We start from the raw sequence: 20481 nt of genomic DNA on the forward strand, positions 1-20481 counted from the left end.
CATGGCCCCGTTGAGGAGCAGCCCCAGCAGGAAGACGGAGCTGTAGGTGAGGGGGAGCAGGACGTACTTATAGCTTTCCACGAGAGGGCACGGGGCTTCCCCTGCGGTGCCGTTCTCCGTTTCCATCTCAGCCTCTCCCCTGCTGGGTGCCGGCACCATGCGCTGCTTTTCTGTGGCTTTAAAGCCACATTCTTTCCCTGCCAGAAATAGAAACAGGGACACCCGGCAGTCATTTGTCACCTGTGGCCCTTGCCTCTTGGCACCTCAGAGAAAGCTGTAAAATCCCAATTAAAGCACGTAAAAATCTCCGAAGAGATGCAACTGCGATGGAAATGGGGCATGTCACTGTTATGACTTGAATTCAACCAAAGCAGCAACCACCGCAAGAACTTGGTCGCGTGCCCGTGGACACCACGACCGTGCTGCAAGGACGGCTAATGATACTTGTTGCAGAGCCAGGCTGAAATTACTCTGACCTTCAGCATGGGCTGAAGATCAGCCTGCAGCACCTGTGGCTCGGGCTGTGCTTAATCCCCGGCCCGCTGGGATGTCACGCGGCAGGCGTCGGAGAGCAGCTCCCTTCTCCGCTGCTCCGTGCCCCAAACTGCTGCCGTCCGGCCCCGTCCCGGTGACGCCGGTGTGGGATGGCCAAACCGCTGGTTTGGGGCAGCAGGTGAGGGAAGGGCTAAATTTCGCATGAGGTGTCCGCTGGTTTGGTTTTGCACACAGGTTAGTTGAGATGAGGCCAACTTGCAGCTTCATGGCAGCAGCAACGAGAAAACAAGCTTGATTGATAGCCGCAGGCGGCCTTGCTCGCCGGGGCAGGCTGAGAGCGACGTTCCTTTTGGATGTGTGCTCGTTGCCATCCACGAAAATACGGAGATGATGGCCCTTTTCCCAGGGGAGTGGGGAAGATGCTTTTTTTCCTGCTGCTAGCTTTCTCTTAGTCCAGTTTGGAAAATATTGATAAAACTTGCATAGATTAAATTTTTTTAAGGGGTGCCCAGTACATCTCCTGGCTCTCACAACAAAGCAAGGGAAGCGGGAGGCTCGTGCCTGCGGTCTGAAGGGGACCGGGATGAAACCGGACCTGGATGTGACTTCACCTCTCTGTTCCTGGCTTGGGAACCTGAGCCAGAACTGCGGAAATGTTTTCTCGCGGCAGCGATGCCCGCATGCATGTGCTGTGCTGGCTTTACGGCCAGCCGCCGCGAGCTCCCCTCTCTCCGGCGAGCCTGCCCAAGCTCGCTTGCCAAGCGCTGTGTCCTGGGTCATTAAATCCCTCTCACGTGGCCGCGTTGCCTGCAGCGAGTCTAACCGCCCCGGCTGCCCTTGGTGCCCTCTCCTCCTCTGAGCTCCGTCTCTCTGTCCTCAGACTGTGGATTCCTCCGGGAGAGGGCTGTTCCTCCAGCGTGGAAGAGGGTTCAGCCCCCAGGAGGTAGTGATGATATATCATATTTTCAGAGTAGCTCTCTGAAAAGCTTTCTTGCTGGATAGGCATGCAAAGTCCTTGATGTTAGCAGAGAGTAAATGCAAAGTGGTTGCAGACTGCGGACGGGGTTTGTTCCCGGTCCTGGGGTAGGTGAGGTTTCTCTGGACGAGTAGACTTAATCAGGATGGCAGATGTGAGAAGTGCAGTTTATTCTAACAAATGCTTGTGTATTCTGTGGTTAACTTGTCACTAGAGGTCAGCACTGTCACGTTAATGTACAGGGAATGTTTTCTGTATTAGGACAAAACGGGTCTTATTTCAAGGCTGCAATTGCCACCATTCGTTTCTGCTGCTTATTTACATAGTTTCAGAGGCTGCTTTCTGAAGACAAATATTAGCACCAAGAAGGTTCAGTAGAAGGTGGTTGCTTTTGTCTCTGGTCATGCAGATAAAAACGATGGAGTAATAAAGTGACCATATTTACTTCTTTTTGGCTCCATTAGCCGACCTTTGTTTTAAAGGTGTGAAAATGCAAATCAAATGCTTGCTTCCAGGATGTGTCGTTCCAGTGTGGTCCAAATGTTTTCCAGAAAACTGTGTGTAGATGATGATAATGCTTTTTATGTTGTTCTCTGCTTATAGATTTCTAGAGCACAGACACCTGGAGAGCCGAGAGCTCTGTAGGCTTGCTCCCAGGTTATGACACTGCTGCTCAGGCTGATGGAAATCTAGCTGAGCATCTGTAAGCTTTTAGGAAAATCTAGGTGACCAAAACTGACCAAATTATCTATTTTCAGACATAGCTGAATATATCCTGTACCCTGAACTGAACCTGAACGCTTGTCGCAGACCTGCTTCAGCTAAAACTCTGCATCTCTGTGGAAAAGCAGGAACAGATGATTTTCTTCCACTGGAAGGGTGAGTTACACTTCATACACAGGCACATGCAATACGTTTGCTGCTGTGACTCTGCTGCAATGGACTTTGGTTTGGTTTTTCAAGAAGTGCCCGTTACCCACAGCTCTGGGTAGTCTGGAGATGGTTGCTGACTCGGATCCAGCCCAGGGCAGTAATAACCAAAGCTGCTACTGTCACGGCTGTGTAGAAAATGACATGATACAAAGGCAGTGATGGTTGTGACAGTTGTCTGTGGTCTCTTCGGTTGTTCTGCAGGCAGACAACAGTCCTTGTTCACAAAAAGGGTCTAGCGGCGATGCAATCTCCCTCGCTGTACCGGAGCTGCGGACTGGCACCGTTGGCACCCTCAGCAGAAATCCTTCCGACCCTGATGTGTTTTGTGAAGCCTGAAGTTGCAGGTTTAAGTCTCTAGGTGAGGTGATCCCTGCCCTGTCATCTGTTTTTTTTATTATATACATAAGTACATGTTACATATACATACATTTTTATATGTACACATATACGTATATATGTGTGTGTGTGCATATATGTATGTACCTCAAAGTTATTCAAAACAGCAATAAATAAAGATTTCTATGGCAATATTTCCATGTATTCCCTGACTAGCATGGGCATTTTGGTGTGCTCTCCAAAATGAACAGCCCCCAAAAAACTGTTGTGCTCTGGACTGGATGTTTCTCCCTGGGTTTGCATGCTCACTGGGGAGTACCGCCCGGGAAGGATGGACTTGCTGACACTTCTCCTGCTGTCCCAGGTGTCCGTTCTGTTTGGAGGCCTCGGGGTTTCCTGGTGTGAAGCAGCCCGTGAGCCCAGGCCACATCAGCGGGATGCTCCAGCAGTGAGCTCCATCCACGTGAGAGTGCTGCAAGCGCAGGGTAAGCTCTGGCGATCCTGCAAGCACCTCACTTGCTGCAGGCTTCTATCCGTAGCTTCCATGTTTTCTGTATATTCTTTGAGCTTGGCTAAAGTTTTGTAACAGCAGCATGTCCAGCAGTGTTAAGTCATGGTGCTACCTCCTAGAGTCCAACGAGCTGATGTTTCTGTCCACCAGTGCCTGGGGGCTTTCTCCTCCTTTCTCGTCCTTTAACCCTAAGATTTCCCACTGTGACGGGAAAGCTCTTACTGTGGTACTGAGGGGATACGGTGTTCCAAAGCACTGTGTTTGCCGATTGATTTTCCCAAGCACGCACCACTCTGGTGTCCAGCCCTTTATCGAGGAGGTTTTTAACCACTCTGGAGGCCATTTTCACAATCTGGAGGTTGTCTTCCCGGAGGGGGAGTTTTCTCAACTTTTCTCAAGTTTTCGGAAGTGCAGCCTTCTCTTCCAGAGTATGCCTCTTCCCTAGCAATTAATTTGTGCCCTGTTCAGAGGATTAACATTGTTATGGGTCCATCTGGATAGGATATGGACATTAACACGCTGCTTCTCAGGCCTGCGTGTGACTGGAGAACCATAACGCTGCCGTTTTGAGCCATCGGGCTAGTTCTCTCCCTGGGATTTGTGAATCTAAACAACCCTTGCAGGGATTTCTGGCATTTTTTAGCCTGTGCCAAATGTAATTCATGTTTTCTGTAATTTAACTTCTGTCAAGTTTCTTTTGACGGTACAGCCTTGCTGGATCCCAGTGGGATAGAGAAATTTCTGCTGCACTTGGTCACTGTGACCAACCGGGTAGTTGATGTCCCCCAAAGACATCAGTCCTCTTAAACTGACTTTCTGAATCCAAGCTGGGTAATCTTCGTCCTCTCCATTTCCTCGGGACCTGTTTGGTTCACCTTGCTTAGGCTGCTGGCAACTTCACAGGTCCATTTTCCCCCAAGAAAGAGAGCTCCTCTTAAACAGGGAAGGTATATCCTTCCCCTTCACTGGTTCTTGGACATATGTTCTTGATTTCTTTCTCTCTCTCTCTCTCACCTTATCATGTGAAGATGAAGAGAAAAACGGACTGAAAAGCTATTGGACATGCCAGAAAAGGAAGCAGAGAGTCCACCATCGATTTTTCCCGGCAGAGCATGCAATGTGAAGCTGCTGTGGAAATGACAGTTTGGGAGCAAGACAGCTGCTTTCTACAAAATCTTCCCTCCTTCTGTTATATCCTGGGGAATAACCGGTGTTTGGGACTGGTGTGTTATTCAGTGCATTATGGAGGGGTTCTGGGGTGTGTGTTTTGGGGCAACTTTAACTAATCCAGCTGGGAATGGTGCCCCTGGAGAGGTTTCAGTTGTGTTTGTGTGACTGGATTTGACCTTTGAAGGAAGGCACACATATCTTCCCTAGAATATCTGTGGATATAGGCTGAAATTTTCTCATTCTGCAAGCAAAAGGTGGGTCCTTTTAGCAAACAGAAGCAAGAAAATAGCTTCTGTTTTGTTTCCTCTGAAGGAGCAAGTTTCACTCTTTCTGGTATCTTTAATTTTCATATGATATCTGCAGATCTGTAAATGTCAGGCTGTTCTGTTCCTCAAATTATTAAAATCTGTTACTGTAATATCTTAATTAACTGACTTATTTACATGTTTACAAAGCTGCTTCTCTGGATATAAAACAGCTGCTAATGTCAGTGATTCAGAAACAGTGTAGCTGGCATCTTGCGTTTCTCGTCAGCTGCACCAGTAATTGAACATAACTGGCCACTTCAAGTTAAGGTAAGTGATGTAACTGCCTTATAGCATCCTAGGTGCAGTGGTTTACTTACGGCAATTGATGAAAAAAATCTCAAATATCACTTAGATATTTATGGGAAATTGATTGACCTGTTTAATGGTAAAGACTTAAGGCCATTTTTTGTTTATTCTAGCTGGTATTTGGTAGGTAACTGAGCTCCCTTGGATCTCCTAAGACTCTGGCAGGTGGGAGCAGGACCTGACCTTTCCATGAACGGAGCATCTTGCTGCTGGGCTGGGCCATCCCCAAAGCCTGTGAATGGTTAGTGGCTGCAGCCGGTTCTTCATTTCAGCCTTGGCAGATTTACAGGTAGGCGAAAATGCTTCCAAACCCTGTCCCTCCTGCTTTCGCACACTCCAAATATTGTGGCGACAAGTGTGAGGAGTGCTGCTAACCGCAGCGATGCAGCTTTCTGCGAGCTCGTCTGGGCCGCTGGCAGGGCCAGGGCAAGCTCACCCGCCCCTGGTCGCTGCCCTTCGTCTCTGGGGCCAGCTGGGCTCGCGGCGTTGGCACGAGGGGCTCAGCCAGCACTGTGCCAGCGCTCCTGGAGAGAAGCCACCGGTTTGGAAAGGAAAGGTAGAAGCAGTGTTTCTATGAAAAGTCACTGCTTTTATTCTCAGCCTAGGAAGGAAGACGACTGTCAATTCGCACAGTGATATCAGACAAATACCCAAACATACTCACTTGAGCAATGGGAAGTACTTCAGGAATAAATGTGAAGTCATCATTGATTCGAGTATGTGACACAGAGCCCGTGAATGTTTTCTTTCAGACAATCTTTGGTTTTTTTTGTCATTTGTATTATTTTATATTATTATATACACTTTTAATATCTATTTTATAGAACAGCAGTGAGAACAAATGAGCTCGATCTGTTGGTCAAGAATGAGGTCTGTTGGGGAACTGTCTCTTAAAATGATTTCACAGTGTTCCTGGTTGGCCCCTGGTAAACTGGATAATTTTTGCATGGCTACCTGTGTGATCTCTTCCAGTCCGGCATTCCTGGGTAAGTCAGTCTGCTAACCTGACTTTGAAAACTAACTTGCTTTGACTTTGCTGTTGCTTTGACACAAGTTGGCTAACTTAGGGTAACCTTCATGTAAGAATGCACCCGACCTTGAATATGAGATCAACAGCAAAACTTCTCTTGTGACACTTAAGCTATTGGAATTTCTTATACAAGGAGCTTCCAAAAGCAGATTTTACAGTCTTTGTATATAAAATTCACTTAAAATAGTTGTTTGTGAGACCAGAGTTGATAACCCAGTGTATGAAATCTGCCAGAAATGATTGATGCACAGATGAGACGCTGAGTGAAAAGTGAAGGGAAGGTGTGGGATTGCAAGGCTTCATTTAAATACAAAGGCAATGTATTTATATTGATTTATTTTTATGCCAATAGGTTCTGACATAAATGTAGTGATATATAATGTATTGACTATAATGTCAACATTATTTTAAAGCTGACTCAGGGAAAAATATCTCACTGTTAGTGCTGAAATATAATGGTTTATTCTGCTGAAGGGGAAAGCCTATGAAAATATGATCCAAATAACCTCTTTCTTAAGACCCTGTATAATGGCTTTTAAAATGACTTCACACATTCCTAGTGAGTAACAGCAGAGGTGACCTGGGTCTGCGCACTGTGTCCTGAAATTGTTTTGGGAGTTGAAGTGTAATAGCAGCCTGTGACGAGGACGAGCGTGTCACGCTGCCGCGTCTGCAGCCCCACGTGCTGAAGGTGAGGGTAAGGTGGAGGCACGGCTCTTCAGACAGCCCTGCCGCACAGCTCCTGCAGCTGCCTTCCGCTTTCAAGTACCCTAAATTTGCATCCGCGCTGCACAGCTCGTTGTCTGTTAGGTGCACCCTATTTGCATGCGGATTTTAATGCTAGGCACGGTTTTGTGCCTAGCATTGTGCATGTTGTGCTGTGTTAAACTATCGGATTACACGTCTGTGGATTACGTGCCTTTTCCTGAAGTCAAGAGGAAAGGCCCGTGCTAAGATGTCAAATGACCTTTCATTTGAGGCCTGGATGCTTTTTAATTTTTTGGTGTGTTTTGGAGCTGATCTTGCTAGGGGTGGAAGAACTGCTGGATGCCCTGGGGTGAAAAGATAGCTTTTCATTGACTGAACAGCCTCATCCAGAGCGGTTTCACCCTTTTTCCTTCCTGCTTCTTTTCTTTACTTTCTATTCTAAATTTTGCAGGTCACATATTCGGACGTTCACTGAAGCAACGTTACCTTCGAGACCAGGTTAAATGATGTTGGCTGTAGCCATTGGAAATTGGTGGAAACTGCATGCCAGCAGCAGGTCTGCATTCCCCCTCTGTGCTCACATCTGGCCCCGGGGATGTAACTTCCAGCATACTTTCCACTTAGGTCCACTTCCTTCACAGTCTGCTGTATCTGCTTGCTATTTGCTTTTTTTTAAAAAGAAATCCTCTCTGAAAATGCTTCAGTTAACTGATGCTCACCATAAGTATTAGAGCTTGGCTGCACAAAAAGCAGCAGTGCTGGAGCCACGAGGTTGGCTGCTGCCCTCCGGGTTAGTAACGTGGCCGTGCTGCAGCCCAGGAACCACCGATGGTCACAGTGGCAGTGTGTGTGTGTTGAACGAGGGTTTTCTTTGTATCGAATAGCTCCTGTTACTTAGCTTGCAGTTATTCTGCCTAAATTAGCTTAAGTCTACCTTTGCGTTTTTTGCAACATTTCATCCCTTTTTACCCTAAGTGTCTTTATAGTGAATTTTTCTTAGTATTTGTATATATGGAAATGGTTGTGCTTATTGCTCAGTGTTGGAGCTAAGAGACAGGGCATTTCCTAGTAGTTTTGAGCCTGCTGCTGGCGTGCTGCTCTGGATAAGTCCCTTAAACCCATGGCCAGCAATATCGAGTGTCTTGAGTCACAGGACCTCCAGGTGAAGATGGGCTGTGGGCCAGGAGCAGTAGGGATGCTCAGGAAGGTTGCTCGCAGCTCCTGGCATTTTCAGCCTGTGGTTTTGCCCCTCTGACTCATTTCTGCCTTGCAGCATCGAACGTAGCAGCCTGGGCCACTTGCATAATGGTCTATCTATATGTTCGTGGTACGTGGGGTACTGCAAAGTTTTAATTGAAGTATGTTAATTGTTTAAAAAGTGCCAAGTGGAGGGCACTGTACATAGATGCACGCTTTTTCCCTCTGTGTGAAATTATTTTTCTTTCTCATTTTCTTCTACATCTTTTTTTTTTCTGCTTTCCCTTTATACAGGCTGCTGGTACAAAGGGCTTATTCATGAGGTTAACCTAATTACTGTCTTCAGAAACAAAGCCTGTTTCTACAGTGAATATCCTTTTGAAATCCATCATCTGAATATTGCCTAATAAAGTTAGCAAATGGCCTGCAAATGAACCAAAATGACTCAGTGTCTTGTCTAGCAAAGAATGTGTTATGTTTTTTTTGATACTGACAAAAATGTTTAAAATTCTTAATGCATTGCTTTGCTAGTGGATTAATATGCATTTTTTCTGTCTTGAGATGAAAAACACTGTCTGGATTTAATGCAACACTTACAAAATTGCTGATGTGAGTCTGTTAAAGCAATTTTATATACACACTAGAGACAACTGGAAAGTTCACTTTGAGTAGATCAAATACTTCTAATCAGTAACTAAAATGTATTCATAAAGTTGAAAGACACTAAGGCATGAATTTAACTGCCTTCATATATTTTCTGTGCTTGATGCAAAGGTGATACATTTTTCATGTAAGCAAAGCTCCTTGGAGTAGCATATGCTTTGGGGAGATAATTACGGAAGATCAATATGTACTGATTGATTGAGTTTTGACGTAAGTACACGTTCTCTGTCTGTTTGGATACAATGATGGTCGAGCCTTAGCGTATGCTTCTGTTGGTTAGAGTCCTGAGCTTTACAGAAGTATTAAAAATTCCTTCACAGTGGCTTGCCTGTGAATTTTTAATTCTGTGCTGGAGTGCGGTCTGACCACTTCTCTCTCTTTTTTTTTTTATCCTGGAAATGAGCTGCATCCCTTGGCCCAGCCCCAGCTGCTGCGGACTGCTCCCACTGGAGCTTAATTACTGTGCATCTTTGTAACTTGGAAAATATTAGTTTACTGAAAAACATTTCAGAAAGCATACTGTAAAAATACCTTTTTCCTACTGAGTGCAAAAATCCAATGTTAAGCAGTGATTATGCTTGATGTGTTCAAAGGAAAGATCATTATTTTAGTTAATTCTTAAATAGCTCTCTGGTTTGGAAATAGTATCTGAATTAATGGTATTTTGGGCATCGTTACATATTAATGGACTCCATTTGATTTATTTTTTCTGGCAGTTATCCACTTGCGCAATGTACTGTGCCTGACCATTCCATTTTCCCTTGTTATTGAGAGGCAGAGCGCGGGTTAGTACCTCGAGCCAACAAGGGAGTCTGCATGTGAACATCGTAGGATCTTGCGTCGTTTTTAATGGTGAGTTATGGACTGTCACGCAGAATATCTGGACGCACTTAATAACTTTCTGATGGCCACTGTAACAGACATAAAGGTAAGTATGTGTTGTCACTGAGCCGCTAAAGAGGCAGCCTTCCACTCACCAGATGCTGTTATGCTGCTTTGAATGGTCTTTATAGCTATTTTTGTAATTACAAACTTTTTTTTCTAGCTCCAGTAGCGCTTAAATAAAAAACTGATCCCGTGGAATTTTAGTGCTGAATATTAAAGTTGGCATTTATTTGCAAGAGTCACTTTGGGGTGCCTAATTTGTCCGCAAGAGCAAGGTTTTCTGCTCAGCCTGCAAAATGGTGCAATAAAAATCAGTGATTGATGTTTATTATCAGATTAAATGGTTTAGCTGTGGGGATCAAAGCTGTAAATTACTGCACTCCCCAAGCTGTGATTGGCCACCAGAGATCTTTCTAAGTGCCAGCATTTTTTAATGAGATCGTATATTTTCAGGCCTCTAACGGTATCAACTTTTGTAGTTTATTGAAACTGTGTTTAAAATAACAGCCTACCAGGTGTCAAAAATATTGCATGTGTTGTATTTGCTTGGTCAAACATCCCGGAGGAAAAAGCCGCGAGTTAAAAGCGGTGATTTTGATTCCTGACCCAACGTAGCGGTCGGGTCCGAGAAGGAGCGCTGCGTTTTGGAGGATGCTGTCCTGACTATCCGCTAGCGCGGGTTTTGCTTCGTTTCATTTTTGGTTGTTCCGCTCATGGGCTGCTCCTTGGGCTGTAGCGTCAGTAGGGACACAGGGCGATGCCAAGGGGAGCCATAAATTGGTGTGAGGTGTGTTACTGTGTCCACCCCAACCCAACTAACCCTGCTGCTCCTTGCTGATGTGTGATGTTAGAGGAGGGATAGCTCAAGAGGTTGGCTGAGGTGTAGTATTCATAGGCGCTAAATATTTCTGTTCTTGATAGTCGTGGAAGGACTACACTGTTAGTGTAGTTTTGGCCAGATCCATCAAGGATTAAGAGTAAATTTTTCCCCACTTGGGAGATTGGCCGTATTGGGGCCAGCGTTTTACTCCATTGTTCATCAAAGTATGGGGACAAAAAGTCTAAATGGCACAACAGTCTAAACTCTCATATTATTTGCATATATGGCAAGGGCATGCCCCCAAACATCAAAAGCATGTTATTCAGTGATGGGCACTGCAGGAAAGAAATACTGAGATAATTTTCTTGATTGCTCTTAAACTCTCTATCTGAAAACCAGTGGTCAAAGAATAGCTGAAATTTAGTCTTTCATTAGAGAAGACTAAATTATATTGTTGCTTGCTATAGGAGATTTATAATTGGGGAAAATCTTAACTGTGAAACCATTAATCTACAGTACAGTACTGTAGCATCAAAAGCAAGACATTGTCTTCCTGTCCCCAGGACATTCTTTGAGTAAAACAAATGATTTTCTAACAAAGGAGGTCTTTTTTCTTTTATGTTAAAAAGTTGGTCTTTTTTCCTTGTGGCTGCATCTACTCTCAGGAGAGCCTGATTAAGCAGTTCAGTTCAGAAGAGTTTGTACTGGAGCGTCAGTTTGCGGGGAGAGATCTGTCGGCATGCTGGGGGGTCTTCCAGTCGGTCGGCGCGGCTCGGTTGGAGGGCGAGGTTCAAAGCCTGCTCTTCCCTTTCATTCGTCCTGCATCAGCACATTGCGTGCTCTTCCCGCTGCACCCGGGAAAATGTGGGTTTTCAAAGGTGAGAAAATTATTATTTAAAGTGATGCACGGTATTGATCAATTGACTTGCAGCCAATCTCGTATGCATGATTTCCCTCATTTTACTGCTGCGACAAGGACTTACCCAAAGCCAATGTCAGGAGCGGGGAGAATCCTACTGTTTGGCTGGCGGATGCAGCGTGTGCTCTTTCTAGCATGCCTGGAAGCACGTAATTGAATAAAGTAATGCTTGCCATAATTATGATGGGTTCATACTGAGTGATTTGGTCTTTCATCACATCCAGTTTTTTTCCCCTCCCAAATGAGTGAAGGAAACCCACAGATAGTCCAGCCGAGGCAAACCCAGGTGACGTGGCAGGGGTCTGCTGTGCCGCTTGCCTGTGGTTGTCAGTGGAAGTGGCCTTCGCTCGGTGTGAGCAGCGGCCTTTTTTGCTGTAATTGCACCTTTACCTTGCAAGTCCCAGTGGAAAATAATTAAATTTCATAAAAGCTTGTCTCATTTTGAGCCCCTGAGGGTAGCAATTAAATGTAATAATGGTAACTGCAGCTTTTAAGCAAATATGTAGGCTTTTTTTTTTTAAAAAAAAAAAAGAAAAAAGAAATGAGGTGAGGTTTTCCCACAGTACCAAGGCAAAGACTTTACCTCCATGTTCGTACCCCCTCGCTCTAGGTACCAGTTCTGTAAATCTCCCGGGAGCAGCCGTTTCTGCTCCACAGCCAGAGGAAGGAAGATCCTTTGAGGCTCCTTTGGTGGCAAGGAGCAGTAGCTCGGTCCTGGAGGTAGGGAGCGATGCCCATCGTTTTACGTTGCTTAGCCGGGATGTGCCCACGCGTGGCTGCCGCACGGATGGTTTCTGTGCCGTGGGATGCCGGTGTAGGACAAGGGAAGCGTGGTCTGAAAGGCAAACGGAGCTATAGTCCCGTAGGGAAGGGGCCCACGCGGCTCCCCGGGCTCCGGCGCGCTGGGCGGGATGGGAACCACCGCGGCTGCCTCTCCGCCGGTTCCCGGAGGCTCCGTACCCCCAGCAGCTGCGCTCCATTAATAACAGTGAGAACTGCTGCATGGGAGCCTTCTCCAAGCAACGTACACCTTCTACAAGGTTACATCAGAGTGAAATAAAACGCTGGAGTTATCCTAATAAATTATAATAATGGTGCCTGGCAGCATGCGGTAATTTAAAATAGATTAATCTAACAACCCGTAAGTATGAATAAATAATAAACATCTTCGTGCATTGGGAATCTTATTCTGCGTAATTCTGAATGAATATTAATTACCGCTCATAAACCCGATGCAAAAATCGATCCATGTGGAGAAGGCACAAGGTATTAAACATAGCAAATTGGACAGAGCCCAGCTGAGTGTTTGCATCATCAGTTAAAGTTAGATTGCGCTGCTGCTGAACTCTGTCACCAGCTTCCTTGTGATGAGAAACAGGCTTTAAAATCAGATCTGTACTGTTGCATTTTATACTCAATTTTATATCCCTTGTTCCCTGGAAGGGCTGAATACCTGACTGACTGCTGGTTGAGAGGTGTCAGAGAAAGTGCATCTCACGTCCAGGTAGAACATGGATAGAGGAGGAGATCCCATTTCTTGGTGTGCCGTTGGAATCGTTTCCCGATGCCGGCAGAAACAGAGCGGAGTGGTTGGCTCCATCCCAGCGCCTTAAGGGATGATCTCCGTCCGTGGGCTGTGAGCGAGCTGAGAGTATGGAGCTGCTATATTCTGAGCTCGGTGAGATACGAGGGCTTGCAGAGGGCCTTGCCAAGCTGGCGTTAGGTCGTGGAGAGAAGCTCTACGGGACTAGAGGGCACGGGGGACAGGATGGAGGAGTGGACGAGGAGCAGAGCAAAGGCATCGTTCTGGGGTCAGGACGCGGGATTTGTGCCTGTTACACTGCACCTTGGGTAACTGTAAACTGGGTATTTTAACCAGAATAAAATTGAAAGCCTGTTTGGTTTTGAATTTGAACATGTGGAAGATGGATGAATGGGAACATCTGCACCATCTGTGAAAGGAGAGCTGAGTCTTCCATCCTTTCACCTTACCGCCGTGGTGGTGGTTTTGGATGATGTCCTTCCTCCCCTCCTATCAGTGCCGATCTCCTAAGGCCCAGTCTGTCTTCTCTCAGTTGCTTTGCTGAGCCATAGGCTGCGCTGGGAGTTCCTCGCTTGCAGCTTCCTCTTGCGTGTGTACGGTTTGGGGGCTTATATTTTCCCGGCGTCCCTCGAATGCCTTGTCCCCAGCTGAGGTTGCCCAGAAGGCTGGTGTGATCCCACGCACTCGGTGCCTGGTGCTTCTCTTCCATTCGGGGTTGCATGTGGAGCTGGCTACCAAAGGGCCTTCACGTGCCACCACCAAGCGAGGCATGGAGGACACTTGGGCAGCGGGATCGCGTTTTTGGCATGTGGAGAGCACGCAGCATGTGCCATGGAGTGTAAAATAACCGAGCTGTCTCTGTTGCACTTACTGAGCTCAGGGCTTTCTGGAGGAGTAGTTGGAGAGAGGGATAGTTGCGGCGTTTGAGGATGAAGCTTCCTGATGAGCGGCGTGCAGGTGGTGCCGGCTGCAGCGCACGGCTGGGAAGGGGAGAAGTGAAACGGTTTAAGATGTAACATAAAATAAACTGTCAGCAAGAAAAAGCTGATGGTATCTGCTGCAGACTTTGGCCTCCATTTTAAAGCTGCCTTGATCTTTAGCATGGATGTGATTCTCCACCGCTGTAACACGCCTGAGATTCGCAGATACTGCACCCAGAAGTACTTGGAGGCTGCTGGGATCTTCTGGCTTTAAAGATAAGAGGGAAGGAGGGGGAGGGAAAGGAAAAGCAGAAATACATTATTGTATCTTACTGAACCACACTGGTGGCTTATTTCAGGTCTGCATCGAGCAGCTTCCCCCAGACTAAGCTATAGGAGTGAAGGATGCAGAGGAAGACGGGAGCTGGAGCGAAGGCTGAACCAGGTGAGCAGAGCTGCTGCTCGCCTTCCCGGGGGCTCTTTGCTTGCAGGTTTTTGCAGTGATATTTGTATCGATCCAGTCCAGAGGATGATGAGAACAGATAAACCTGGCTGATAACCTGAGCGCTGTGCTATGCTAAGCCGGGGGTTGTGGTGTCCGTGTTAGAAACATGCTGGCCGGGATTTATGCAGCAATTCTTAGGTTTTGCTGCTGCCTGTGTTGGCACTGTTCAGCAAGTAGGAAGGTCTTCACTGCCTGCTGCAAGTAATGGGGACTACGAGCTGATCAAAACACCCATCCATCCCCAAACCTAAATAGTTCCCGTTTCCCCAGAAACTGGCAATTAGTACCTGTCCGCCTTGCTTTCACCTGCAGCTGAAATGCCGGTGCAATGCCTGCAGGGAGACCCGAGTAACGTGGGCGATGGGGTTCTCGCGTTGCTGTGCCTTTGAGTGCTAGGCACGGACCAACAGCAGCACTCGCGTCCATTTCTGAGCTCGATCTCTGTGTGCACCTTTTTTGAGTAGAAATGGAAGTGCTGGGGCCGCACTTGGCCGTTAGCTGAGAGTGACTCTGGGACCGTGCAGCGCGGCTGCAGGAGCTCGGGGCCGGCGCGTGCCATTCGGATGGTGCGGGTGAGCAAGCGGCCGGGGTGCTGCCGTTGCCCAGGTCCAAATACTGATGTTTGCATCAGTTTGATGGACTGGCTTATTTTTACTTCTGATGCATTCACCAAATTTTGGAGTATGCAGACAGTTCTTACCTAGATTATGCATCCTTTGGGCTAGGCACTGTCTTCTTTGCCAGGTTTCAGCTGCTAGGAAAATGCCCTTTTGGTATGCAAATGGGGTTGCTACAATAAAAGTACCTCATAAAAAGATGAGAGCAGGACAAGGTGATCTGCAGGGTGGTTTGTCTTCTGCTTAGAGCCTCCAATGGCTCTTTCATGAAACGACAGTTTAGCATTGGTCACCCTGATGTCAGATTCTGGGTGTCTTTACCGAGGGGACCCAAGTGCTGTATCGACACGAAGGAATCGAGCGCAGCTGTGGCAAGGACTGCAGGAGTTAAGCTATATCAGATGAGTGTTGCAATTGAATATTATTTTTTGCTACTTACAGCACCCAGCAGTTGACCAGGCGCAGCCTCATCTCGCTGAGTCTCACCGCGTGTGGGACCCCGCGCAGCGAGGAGGAACATGCGTGGGACCCCGCGCAGCGAGGAGGAACATGCGTGGGATCATGTGCAGCAGGGAGGCCTCTCAGGCTGGAAGCTCACAGGTTTGCAAGTGTCTTTAGAGGATGCTTCACAAAGTGCCACGCATTGGGCCTGCCTCGGAAGCAGTCGCTTTGCCTTGCGACGAGGCAAGATGTAAATCCCATCGCTGTACTCTGCTGATCCCGAATAATTGCTTTACTAGCAGGCCTGGTGTAAGCAGGGAATAGCTGCCTGTCATGCAGGTCACGAAATTAAATATGTCTCTGCTGTGAAAGGATTTATCCCAGAGCCTGGTGCTGTCTCTCAGGGCGAGGAAGCTCCTTGCTCCGAGCCACTGCAGTACGAACCCCGTCTGCCAGGGGAAGGGATAAGGAGAAAGGTGCGGGGAGAGCAGAGGCTTGGAAAAATAAATTGTTTAAGGCATCAGGGCAGTTACTGCTGTTAGACGAGATGATAGTGGGTGGTTGCTGGTTTTGCAGGCTGTAATTCCAACAAAATCCTCGTTTGGCCAGTGGGAAGTCAGATGATGAGCTACTGGAAGAGACCTGGGTTGCTTTCTTGTTTTCCAGGCTCCTTTAGTTACATCCAGTTTGATTTTCCCCTTTGCCGACTAGCTGTTCTCCAACTCAGGGTGATGTGCGCTTTCTCCAGTTGGGTGTATTTAAATCATATAGGGTTTGATTAAAAAAATAATAATAAAAAAGCAGAAACTTTCTTCCCAGTAAATTTTGTGACCAGATATGGACTGCTTCTAGCTTTTCCCATGACAATATTGCATTTATTTACATTTGTTTGTGTTTCTTAAGGTCCAGAGGAAGTGAAAAGTTAACAAAATTGGTGAAGTGTGAAAACGTCCAAGTTCAGGAATACAAAGTGAGTCTTTGCTCTACCAGAGATTTGAGTGCTTTTATATATATAGGTATGTATGTATATGTATGTATGTGATTGTGTGTATGTATATAATTACGTGCACATGCACATTGGTTCTCAACAGAAGCAAATTTGTGGCACCCGCACGTTCTCCCAAGCGCTTTGCGGAGATATTTACCCTTAGCAAAAAGCAAAGAGGGAAGATGCTAGTGCAAAAACGAGGCCTCTGAGCAGGCACAGACGGGAGCCGTAGCCAACTAACCACCGCAGTCGCAGCATCTCCCCACGCAACAAATGACTTCTGCTTGGAGGAGCGATTTGCAATAAAGCGTTAACTGGCAAAACGCGTACCCGGGCTCATAAATTCTCAGTAATGTTGAGCTCTGAACTGTTAGCAAAATTCACATCTTTATAAAGTGTGGAAAGTATGTTTAAAGTATACATATTTTCTACAGTGTAATAGTTTGATACGGTTAGATCTATTGCTCGCAGGCAATTTGCCTGTGATTTAGTGCAGCATTTATGCCAGACATTTCATGTTGGCGTAAGTAACGAAGAGGATTGCCAGCCCTACTTCATTTATTAATAAAACCGCAAATAATGATCTTGTGCACCAAGCTGCAGGTTTTCAATGGGCAAATACCTAGTTAATATAATGCACTTGACCTTCACGCCTAGCAGGATGAGCGCCGATAGCCTATTATATAATTGCTTTTTGATTATTCTTCACAAACCCCGGTGGTGTTTATCTAATGGGCGGATTAGCGTCTTGCTTGTGAGCTTCGGTGTATAACCACGGCTGTCGTAAGCATGGGAGTATTTTGTCCTTAGTGAAATCACCATAGTAACGTTGCACAGAAAAGTGGTACGCCCTGTTCTCATCCTGTGCTGAAACATTAGGGCTGGCTCATATCCTCCTTGGTTTTGCCCACCTACCGTGAGTGCCGTCTACACCGCGAGCGCGTAACTGGGATCTGTGCTGTGCTGCTGTTGATCTCTTGTGCTAAACACCGCAGGCAAAATGAACGCTAGCCCGTTGCAAGCAGCTTGTGATCAAGCAGGAGAAAAATAAATCATTTTTTATGCACAGGCAGTTGAGAAACTTAAGAGCAAAGTTATTTCGGTGTGTTGTGTAGTAAAGCTTTAGGGCTCTGGGAATTGGATCCAGACCTTGCAAGACATTGCTGTGCAATTCCCTTGTCCTTGCAACTTGCATGTTCGCAAGCAATTTGATTGTAAAATCACTGCTTTGGTGGAGGGATGTTCTGCCATCTTCCGTTGCGCTTTTGAGACAGCGAATGAAGTTTTCCTGGTGGGAGAGTTTAAGGATATAAAGAATGCAAGTTTCCATAAAGTAGCTCGAAGCATCGGGGCATTTTGCGGGGAATAAAGCTTTTGTTCAGTCACACGTTGGTAAGTTAAACTCCACGATTCTGAAAGCAGCAGTTGGGTTGCCAGTACGTGTTTAAACAAGGGATAAATTACAGGCAATTTTGGCGTGCAATTTCACCCCTACTGGTGCAGAAACTCATTACAGAGGGAGCAGCGATGGCTCGCCAGGATTTCTAGCTTCCATTCCCTTTCCAGTAAGACTTTATACTATTGTGTTACGATCTGCACAGAATCACAGGAGGGTTGAAGTTGGAAGGGACCTTTGGAGATCATCTAGTCCAACCCCACGGTCACCTACAGCACCCCCAGGTCCTTCTCCGCAGAGCTGCTGTCCAGCAAGGGTGCCGCAGCCCTAGGAGCCGAGACCCTTTGCAAGGTGGCATTTTAAGGCCAAGTTTTCTGCGGCTTGTAAGCAAGGGGGGTTCTGCAGTGGCTTGTGCAGGTGCTGCTGGGGCGGCATCTTCACCCCTCCCTGCCCACCAGCAAACAGAAACGATCTGCCGTATCTGAGTCACTTAGCTTTGGCAGGAGGAGAACACATTAAATGTGTTCCCTTAACTACCGCAGAATAGCGGGTCAAAAGCTGGATGGCATTTTTTGTTTCTGGTCTGGATGAAATTACTCCGGGGTGTGTGCCGAGAGGTATCATATATACTGCTTTAACAGGCCGGCGGGAGCTTTGACAAGGATGAGAAAGCCCTCTTTGCTGCCCTGATTTGTGGCTGCGTTGCTTTGTTATTGGGCTGTCAACTTGGAAAAAAATACACCGCGGGTTTCATTTATTATGCCTAGAAAAGGGCCCTAGTTGCTCTCCTTGTTCCCGTCTTCTGGCTTCATGGCTTCTTTTAACTGTTTGATTGCCGTTCTTTAGATATTTGTAACAGAAAATAGTGTTTGCAGGTCTGAGGAAGAAGGTTAGGATACTGGTGGGGATATTGCTGTGGAAATTCAGAGGAGAAGAGGAGCTTCTCTTTGGACTGCCTTTGGTTTGAGGGATTCCCGTCCTGTGCAGAAAAATGCAATTGGAAGATATGGGCCCCAGACCACTTAAAAACCACCTGTAGGCTGTAACTTAAATATTTCTTTAGGAAAGCCCCACTATAGACCTATATACTACTTTTTGTTGTTGTTTTTTTAAATTTTGGGTTCTTTGGGTTGCTTATACAACTCAGTGCTAGCAAAATCTACCCAGGCAAGGCACTGAGAGTGGTTTACTTAGCCTAATATATTCCAAATGGGGTTTAAACACCCTGCAGAAAAATAACGTACTGAGTGTGATTTCATTCCCAGGTCACGTTAAGTGCAATTACATTTATGTGGCTCTGAATCAGTTTCCTGCAATATCTCGGCTATATATTTAACTTCCCAATGAAACGGCTTATGCTGTAAATATCGAGGCCATCCAGTGCGATTAAATATTAAAAATGACATTTAGAGAAAGCCCTGGCTGCTGCGCGGGCTGAGCTTTCCTGGCGGGTGCGGATGGCTCCGAGGAGCTGAAAGAGGGGCGAAACCCCCTGCTTTCCCGTCAGCTCTTGCAGGTGTTGTGTTTCCCCGGTGTGCCTTGGCATGACCGTGTCATCAGGCAGCGGATTTACTGCACAACCTTTGGAAAAACCAAACCAAAAACCCCAAACCCCCACAAAAACACACTGCCCTTACATAGGTGAGGCAGCTCCTTGGACAGGGAGCAGGCTGGATATTTAGGTCTCCTTTAATAAAAGGTTATAACCTCCTTGAGGAAGGGCTTCTCTAGCGGGCAGGTGCTATTATAACATGTCCATTAGCAGCATCACTAAACTCCATCTCATTTTGCAGAGCATCTCTCTGACCAGTGGCCTGAAACTCGTGACAAATATATAGCGAGCAGCTGCAGCGGTCCATCCAAACCTCACGGAAAGGGGAAAGAGAGACCCTAAAGCGGCGTTCTTGCTGCAGGTGTCACCAGGTAACTCATTTCTCTGCAAGGTGCACAGTAATAAAGCCGAAAGCTCCCCAGCCCCTGGGGCAGCTTCTGGAGGGCAGGGCTCGCACCAGCAGAGAGGCTGCGGAGCAGTGACTCGGGGAGGACGTGCCTTGCTTGAATACCAAATCTTTCCATGCGTGATAGAAAGCTGGTGCGTGTGCAGACCTTGACTCCGCTGTAATCAGAATTAAGCAGCCTGCCAGATCCTGTTTGCTTTTTAAGATTGCACCGGTGCTGTAGCAGTAGGTTTCCCGACTGGTGTGAGCATGAAGAGGAGGAGCACCTCCCTGCGCCCCGGCAGAGCTGCCCGTGGGATAAATCGCTGCCTTATTCCATGCTGCCGCGGCTGGAGCGCTGTGCCTGCAGCCTGGGTTCACGGTGCCTGGCACTGGGACATGCTTATCCACCTCGTCCCACCGCAGCAAGCCCAGTTCCCCTAATTATCCTCCCGGCCGAGGCTGGCCGTGTGCCTGTCTCAAAAACAAGTAGCACCAAAAGTTGGGAATTTATGATATCTGTGCGCCTGGGGGAAGGCTGTAATTTCAAGGTATTGATTTAAAGGGATATAAGCCAGGAGGGAAAAATAAATGGAGGGGATGTCAAGTTTAAGATTGCAGGTGACATGCACTTTATTTGGTTGGTTTTTTTTTTTTTTTAAAGGAGAGTTTATGGTGGTGATTTGCTTTAAGCGGGAGCTGCACAAATAGGTTGCTCACCGATTCCCATCGGCGTGAGCATTAGCCGCTGACCACATCCCATTCGTTATATCGCCAAGCCGCAAGGGTGGCCGGGCGGCTCGTCAGGCCGCGGATGAGCTGCCAACCTCTGCCGTCTCCCAGGATGGGAAGCGGCTCCGATTTCGCTGTGTTTGGT

General features: G+C 46.9%; 1 protein-coding gene across 10 annotated transcripts in view; it reads left to right on the top strand.

Moving 5' to 3' along the window:
- MFSD1 (major facilitator superfamily domain containing 1) overlaps window positions 1–13172 on the top strand; it is a 33745-nt gene extending 20573 nt beyond the window's left edge. Inside the window, exons 17-22 of one of the 10 annotated variants that reach the window (XR_010390410.1) lie at window positions 2230–2350; window positions 2606–2762; window positions 3105–3225; window positions 4280–11216; window positions 11868–11977; window positions 12701–13172. The gene's annotated coding sequence lies outside the window, so the exon portion shown is untranslated. Of the gene's footprint in view, window positions 1–2229; window positions 2351–2605; window positions 2763–3104; window positions 3226–4279; window positions 11217–11867; window positions 11978–12700 lie in introns of those variants that run through there. The other 9 variants (XR_010390406.1, XR_010390409.1, XR_010390404.1 and 6 more) reach the window with 9 other exon arrangements.
- Window positions 13173–20481: the final 7309 nt, after the last annotated feature.

Source organism: Dromaius novaehollandiae, chromosome 9, assembly GCF_036370855.1.
Source record: "Dromaius novaehollandiae isolate bDroNov1 chromosome 9, bDroNov1.hap1, whole genome shotgun sequence".
NCBI lineage: Eukaryota > Metazoa > Chordata > Aves > Casuariiformes > Dromaiidae > Dromaius > Dromaius novaehollandiae.